Source organism: Solanum pennellii, chromosome 5 (genome assembly GCF_001406875.1).
Source record: "Solanum pennellii chromosome 5, SPENNV200".
Lineage (NCBI taxonomy): Eukaryota > Viridiplantae > Streptophyta > Magnoliopsida > Solanales > Solanaceae > Solanum > Solanum pennellii.
In genome coordinates this window covers 45,958,845-45,966,948 of record NC_028641.1, presented here as the reverse complement: position 1 = coordinate 45,966,948, position 8,104 = coordinate 45,958,845, and the positions used below count along the sequence as shown (strand labels likewise).

Here is an 8,104-nt window from a genome sequence, read left to right as displayed (position 1 = left end):
CCCTCATAGATGTGCTTGGTGTTGTTGTCAAAGGGTTTTGTACTTGTTGTTGTCACCTGTTGAGTGTTGTAGTTGATTTTATATTATTACTTGATATATATTGCTTTCTATTCTGAGTTGGCCGATGATACCTACTCAGTACTTGTACTGACCCCTACTTTTATGTTCTTCTTGTTGTTTTGTGGAGTGCAGCAAGTGCACCAGTGACTTCGTCTCGTCCGCAACTCTAGCCAGTCTACAGCACGTCAGATTTCAGGGTGAGCTATTGTTCCTAGCTCGGACTGGATTCTCTCATTCACGTCTTGATGTCCTTGAAGCTCGGACATGGACTACTGTTTTATTCTTTATTTTAGTTCTTAAATATTCTTAGACTTAGTAATTTGAGGATAGATGTTCTTGATGTGATGACTTCCAGATTTTGGGAATGATAAGGATTATATTTTAGAAGTTATTTATTGGTTATATTAATAAGTTTGAGTCTTCCGCACTATATTTTGTTCATTATGGGTAAATGATTGGGGTTTAGATTGGTTGGTTCGCTCACATAAGAGGATAAATGTGGGTGCCACTCGCGGCTCGTTTTGGGTCGTGACACATAGTTTCTAATTTATCCATCATGTTATCATGATTCATCTCTCTTTTGATCCTCAGAACAAATGTATCTTTTTTTGACATCGAGTATAATAGATATCTTCCCAAAATTATCAAATACATGAAATTCTAAGACTATAGACAACCAATGATGATTTTCACATCCAAAACAAAATCAGAGAGGAAAAGAAAAGATACATTAGGCAATAAAGGATATCTTGTACGTGATTTCTACTACTTCAATTAGAAAAATAAAATGGAAAAGAGCTCACTGAACATTGTGTTTTAAATTGATGTCCAGCTTGGTGAAACTAAAAATTCATTGAAAATAAGAAGGGAGGCTTCAGCAAGTACGATACCTATATATCATCCATAAGTGTTCATGCATCTAATGCTTCAGCTGTGGAATTCACTAGGGTAACTGTGCAGCAAGAGGACATAGAAGGTGAAAAATCTCAATGGAAAAGAGAGTAAAGAATAAGAAAAACAAATCCAGATTTCTTCATAATTGAATGTAACATTTGAAATGAAGCATTAACATTCTTTTAAGCCGTTGGAGAAAAGAGACCTTGAATCAGGAATTCACAATCATGCATTTATATGGCATCTTCCTTTTAAGTTTTAAGAAATAGAGAGGCAATAACGAAAAAACGCTCTATGAATCTTAAGAATGAGATTTTTTAAATGTGTACCTGAGTTAGTTGTTATTGAATCATGTCACCTCATGGCAAGTGTTACAAATGGAAAATGGGGAAAAAATCTTAATGACAGATTTTAATCTTGAAATTTCTCTACTCTCTTAGGAGAATACCACTACAACTGCGAGGTAGAGAGGCTCAATATTAGCCCACTTAACATATCATGATAAAAGACGATAAATATACTATATAATTAAGTAGTAATGTAGTATTATACCCAATCTAATACTTCACCAAGATGGAAAATATAACAGAGTGATGCAATGCAGGAAATAACAATAGTAAGGTACATAATTTTGCATTATACTATAGAATGTCATGATAATTAGGAATGAATTTTTTCAAAAAATCATTGACCAACTTATTTTCATTGTAATTTAATAATTGTAATCCTAATCAAACTTAAGCTTTATCCAATTTTGAATCATTTTATGGAAAACGTCAAATGAACTGGCTGCAGAAATATTTCACTTAAACAGTTTTAAATCTTAGTTATAAGTTATATAAAGGAATCAACTATCAAAATCATAAGCCTAAAAACGTAAGATAAAATGAGGGATATGTTGAAGTAAAACGTAAACCTAAAGTGTAAACTGTAAAATGTAATCAGCAAATTGCTAAGAAAATAGATCCAGCGACCTACACATAAGTGAAGAAATAACGTGTAATACTTCTTTTGCCTTTCTCAGCGTCATAAAAAGATGTTAAAACACTTGACAAATTAAAAAAATAGCATCAAACATACTAAAATGAGGAAAAATCATAGCAGAAGCAAGAGAAGAAGGAGAAGCTGACAACGCAGATTTTTCAAGTTTATATAGTACACTAACAATATCATTAAATAAAAATAATCCAAAAGAGCGAAGAACAAAAGCCCAAATAAACTCAGCAAAACATATAGGTTCAATGTTGGAACACTGAAGAAGAAACATATAGCAACCATTGACTGAAATCTGGTGAAAAAAACAGAACAAACCGCGGCTCAAAATACAACACAAAAAAAGAATCAGCGAAAGGCCAAAATACAATAGATATTCAACATCAAAATGAGGTGCGAGAAGTTAAATAACAAACAAACAGAGAAGATAAGCAAGAAAATTCACTGAACAATGAAAAAAGTTAAGAGCATTAGTTGGTTTAACGTAATGACTGGAAATTTTGATTACCTCATCATCACTTATTTGCACTTGTATAATCTGAAATAAGAAAATTTGAAGCATTAAGAGGTAGTTCTTCTCTGTCATTTTCTTCAGCTAGAACTATAAAAATAGTTACCCTTATAGGGAAAGTTGTTGCTGCAATGTTAGCATTTAGGTTAGTGAAAATCAACAATTTCAAATTTGACTAATTGGATAGGAACAATTTGAATTGAAAGATGAAATTTAAAACTTCAAATGTTGAAGTGATATGATTGCAATGTAACTTCTAGTTAGCTTTAAAAACAAATGAAGTAAAGGAATCCAAAACTTCACAACATCTATCATAAGGATGCTTACTTGTTACACTTATTACTTTTAAAAGTATCATGACAATGCTTTTCGAATGATTTCGTCATAAACTACATTATATGTAGAATGACCATCCGTGTCCTGTGCAGTTGGTGGACGTATTAATATTTTGACATTGTCTGAACAGTTTGCTCGAGATAAAGCAACATAAAGTTGTCCATGTGAAAAAACTGGTTCACGCAAATATATTCCAACAAAATCTAATGTTTGACCTTGAGCTTTGTTTATAGTCATAGCAAAACATAATCTTATTGGAAATTGTATTCTTTTGAAGGGAACTGGAAGTTTCTCATCTTGTGATGCTAGTAATGGTATCTTTGGAATAAAGACATGTTTATCTTTAAAATCACCACTGCAAATAGTAGCACTAATAACATTTGACTTAAAATCATGACATATCAATCGTGTACCATTGCATAAACCTTCAGTAGGATTTAAGTTTCTTAATAATATAACTGAATTTTTTTTTTCAAAGTTAATCTATAAGGTGGTAAGTTAGCAGGATGTAAGGTATGCAAAAAATCTTCAAATTGGCATTGATCATTTGGTTCTATAGTTTCATCAATAGCCGTATATACTGTAGCATCATCGAGAAATCGATGTATAAGCATGTCATTTATTTCATCAACAAAATCATTTTTTGTTGTCAAAATAATACGTGAAGTCATAAAAGATGGATTACAATAGAATGTACGCAAATTAGGATAAGTAACATTAAATAAAATATTTTAAAGATTATATTTCATCTGTAAAGGGAATGATAAATTTATTGGGAATTTCAATTTTGTTGCAATTGTTAGTTTTTTCTTGTCCATTTCCAATTCTCATTAAATATGCACAAAATGCTGGATCTTTTTTCGCACGCATGTTTTCAGATAAGCACCATTTTTCAAGATGATTCCAAATACGGGAGTGTAATAAACTTTGATTTATAAAGTCTTCTTTTTTTCCACTACGAACAACAGGAAGTGTTTGTCTAAAGTATCCCCCCAAAACTACTACTTTTCCACCAAACAGTGCTTTTGTATTCATAAGATCTTTTAGAAGTGTATCAAGAGCTTCAATCATGTTTTTTTTTTGCCATTGAGACTTCATCCCAAACAATTAGTTTTGAATCTCGAATTAGAATCGCTAACGAACTTTGTTTACTAATATTGCAAGTGAAATTGTCATCGATGTCAACAGGAATTTTGAAACGTGAATGAGCTGTTCGTCCTCCCGGAAGTATTGAAGCTGCCACACCAGAACTTGCAGTTTCCAAAGCTATGAATCCTTTTGTTCTTACAGCAGCCAACAAAGCTCGATATAGAAATGTTTTTCCAGTTCCCTCAGGACCATCAATGAAAAAAGCTCCTGATTTATTAGAATATACTCTTTCAAGAAATATGTTATATGTTCTTTTTTGTTCAATATTTAATTTGTTTTGTAGAAGTATATCTTCTTCAGACACTATTATATTTCTTTCAAAATATATTTCTTTTGCCTCATTAGTTGTTCTAGAAGAGCTAACATTTCCAAATATATCTTTGAATTCATTTATGTTATGTCCCATTGAAAGTAGAACTTCATTGATATGATTTAAAACTAACAGTTGAATATCATTTTTTGTAACATTTGGAATTGTTTTAAAATCCTCTGACATAGAGTCTTCGTATTTTTTCCAAAGATCTATTGGGTTACCGGGATTACAATAAACTAATAATGTTGCAAATAGTCTTCTTAAACTATAAGGCATTTGATAGTTGACTGCTTCAGACATACAATCAATTAAGTTGTTATCAGAACGTAATAAGCCTCTTTTTTTCTGCAGCTTCCCTAAATGTAGTGTAGCATCTTTCATTCATTGTACGAAGATCTTCGTATGATGTTGGTCCTCTTACATTCATAAGAAGCAACCTAAGATAATATCTTTCTCCTTCGGTTGGATGACATGTGACAATACGCCCGATAGTAAGTCGTTGTTTTCGACGCGACCAAATTTTGTATGATGATGACCATACAAAGTGTTGGGGAAACTCTTTATACAGTAAATTCAGATTTATAGCATCGTTATTGATTTTGTTCATAAGAAAGAATTCTGTTAACATCATTTTTTTAATCATTGGATTGTTTATTATTTGATCCACAGTTTGGTTATTTTTGAAACAACAAATTGTTGTCCATCAAGATGCAATTGCAATTGGCAAACACTTGGAGTCATTTCACTTATCGCAAAAGCAAGCAGACGCCATGCAGCCTCCGGTGGAGAAACCCATCTAGCAGATTGGTATTCTTTGATTTCATCTATTTCTATGTTAGTATCATTATTATTTACAGAAAATGCAATTTTATCATGTCCTTTGCAAATATATTTGTAAATGTATTTGACAGCCTTAATGTCAGAACATATTTCAACATTCATATGACAACCAAATTTCTTCAGTAAATACGGATTGTACGGAACAATCCAAGAATTATCAATGTTGTGTCCTCTAACTTTGATTGGTGTGATCATTTTTGGTCTTTTGTAAAGGGGATATGAATTCTTTCCTTTGGTTGTTTGTTCAGTAAGTTCTTTTGGATATTTGAATTTACATTTTCCTTCTTTTTGCATGCATGAATTAAAAGGATTTAAATATCCACAGGGACCATGAATCATGTGTTTGGTCACAAGTTTGTATAGATCATGATCAATATGGGGATCAGGTAGTTCAGCACATACAATTTTATCATATGCTTCTGGTGTTAACAATTTATATCCATCCATAAGAATAATGAGAAAATGGCATGGGGAAGACCCCTTTTTTGAAACTCAACTGTATACATAAAAGCTGCAACCTTTCCAAATATGTTTCTTTTTTGAATATCAGNTTGTCCATCAAGATGCAATTGCAACTGGCAAACACTTGGAGTCATTTCACTTATCGCAAAAGCAAGCAGACGCCATGCAGCCTCCGGTGGAGAAACCCATCTAGCAGATTGGTATTCTTTGATTTCATCTATTTCTATGTTAGTATCATTAGTATTTACAGAAAATGCAATTTTATCATGTCCTTTGCAAATATATTTGTAAATGTATTTGACAGCCTTAATGTCAGAACATATTTCAACATTCATATGACAACCAAATTTCTTCAGTAAATACGGATTGTACGGAACAATCCAAGAATTATCAATGTTGTGTCCTCTAACTTTGATTGGTGTGATCATTTTTGGTCTTTTGTAAAGGGGATATGAATTCTTTCCTTTGGTTGTTTGTTCAGTAAGTTCTTTTGGATATTTGAATTTACATTTTCCTTCTTTTTGCATGCATGAATTAAAAGGATTTAAATATCCACAGGGACCATGAATCATGTGTTTGGTCACAAGTTTGTATAGATCATGATCAATATGGGGATCAAGTAGTTCAGCACATACAATTTTATCATATGCTTCTAGTGTTAACAATTTATATCCATCCATAAGAATAATGAGAAAATGGCATGGGGAAGACCCCTTTTTTGAAACTCAACTGTATACATAAAAGCTGCAACCTTTCCAAATATGTTTCTTTTTTGAATATCAGTTTTAATTTCTTCTACTTTTGCTCTGAATACTCTACTAACTAAATCAGGTCTATTTTGAACTTCTTCCATTGGTTGTAAATGTTCTTGTATTTCAGGCCAAGAAGGATTACAAGTCATCGTTAAAAATATGTCGGGTTTTCCAAAATGTTGTACCAAAGCAATGGCATCCATATATCTTCGACGCATATCTCTTGGACCTCCAATGAAACTACCAGGAAGAAATTTTTGTCTCCCAATATTGGAAGCATCTCTTTCTCCTTGCCTTAATAAATCAATGATTCCTTGGAAGGCTTCAACTCTAAATAGATCTTGAAATAAGATAAAATCTAATCTTTGTGTCTCTAGTTTTATGTATTGGTCAACTATGTATTGTTGAAATACCCTTCCAGAATGTAAAGTTTCATTTGGTTCTTCATCTCTTATTTGAATTTTATAACAATTATATTCATGACAGGAAACAATTTCTCTTTTTCTCTATCCTTTTGATAAAACTTTAGATTCCATGTCAAGGACTCCATCAATAGAAGTGATGTTCATTATACTTGGTAGCTGCTCATATTCACAGTAAATTTGTCTGTTGGAATAATTGTATTTCTTTATTTTTTTAATACCACAATGCCAGCCATTTTGACCATAAGGAAACAACAGTGGATATTGCAATGGATCATAACATCCATAATAGTAATTTACCAATTGACTTTTGTTACTATGAGTGTAAATTCTAATATGTGGTGTGGAAATTTTATCATTTAATTAATCTTCAATCCAAATTGCCCCAACTTGGGATGCAGTTGGTAAGTTATGTGTTCTTTGGTCTAAATTGGAACTTGAGTTTAGAGCAATATAAAATTCAGATAAATTTGGAAGAGCTGTTAGCGATCTTAAAAAAGTAGAATAAGGATTAACTTTTAGTATATCTATGAGCTTTGTAACAATTATCTCATTAAGATTATCTGATAATGTCATTCGGTTTGTTAGCTCATTTTCATTATCATAGAAATATAATTGTAAATTTTTTCCTTTTCCTCCCGAGGGTATCAAATCATCAATGAAGTGATACATTTGTCCTTGGACTTTAAATGTATAGATGCCACGATTTCTCCTTGCTAATTCTCTATCATAATGTACTCCAAGTGAAGTGAATGCAAACATATTATTGTAGGCTCTACTGTAAGTGCGAAAATGTTGGGATTCTTTGGAGTCACCTAAGAACAAATTTCGCAACTCAATAGGCATGTTATGAGAAGTTAGCCTAATTGATCCATTATTACAACAAAAACCTGGTGATTCATATTGAAATCTTTTTGCTGCACAAAATTTGCAATTTGGAATTTTCTTTAAAAGTAAGTAATCTTTTAGCAATAAATTATCATTTTGTAGATTTACTTCTAACTTATATCTACCTGTGCATGGTAAAAAGCAATTATTTGTTACATAAAGGCATACAGTGTTTTTTTAAGTACTATGGTAGAGAGAAGCATACCTCTATTTGAAGTACGTCTTGAACTTGATCTGCTTGCAGCATGAGATGCACACGACGTTGATCCTAGTATCAGGAATAAAAATATTTAGACACAGTTAGCCCATTATTAAAAATCAATATAGTCAAAATAGTTTAAGTAATATTTCTGAACTGACCTACTTCAAAGGTTGTAACGACCTGTTTAGTCGTTTTGAGCAGCAGATTTTATTTTTGGAAAAACTGTGTGAGTCGACGGAACCCACGACGGACCGTCATGGACACGACGGGCCGTCGAGGGTG

At 32.2% G+C, this 8,104-nt stretch overlaps 1 pseudogene; it reads right to left on the bottom strand.

The window, feature by feature from the left end:
* LOC107020095 overlaps positions 1–8,104 on the bottom strand; it is a 24,607-nt pseudogene that overhangs the window by 9,890 nt on the left and 6,613 nt on the right.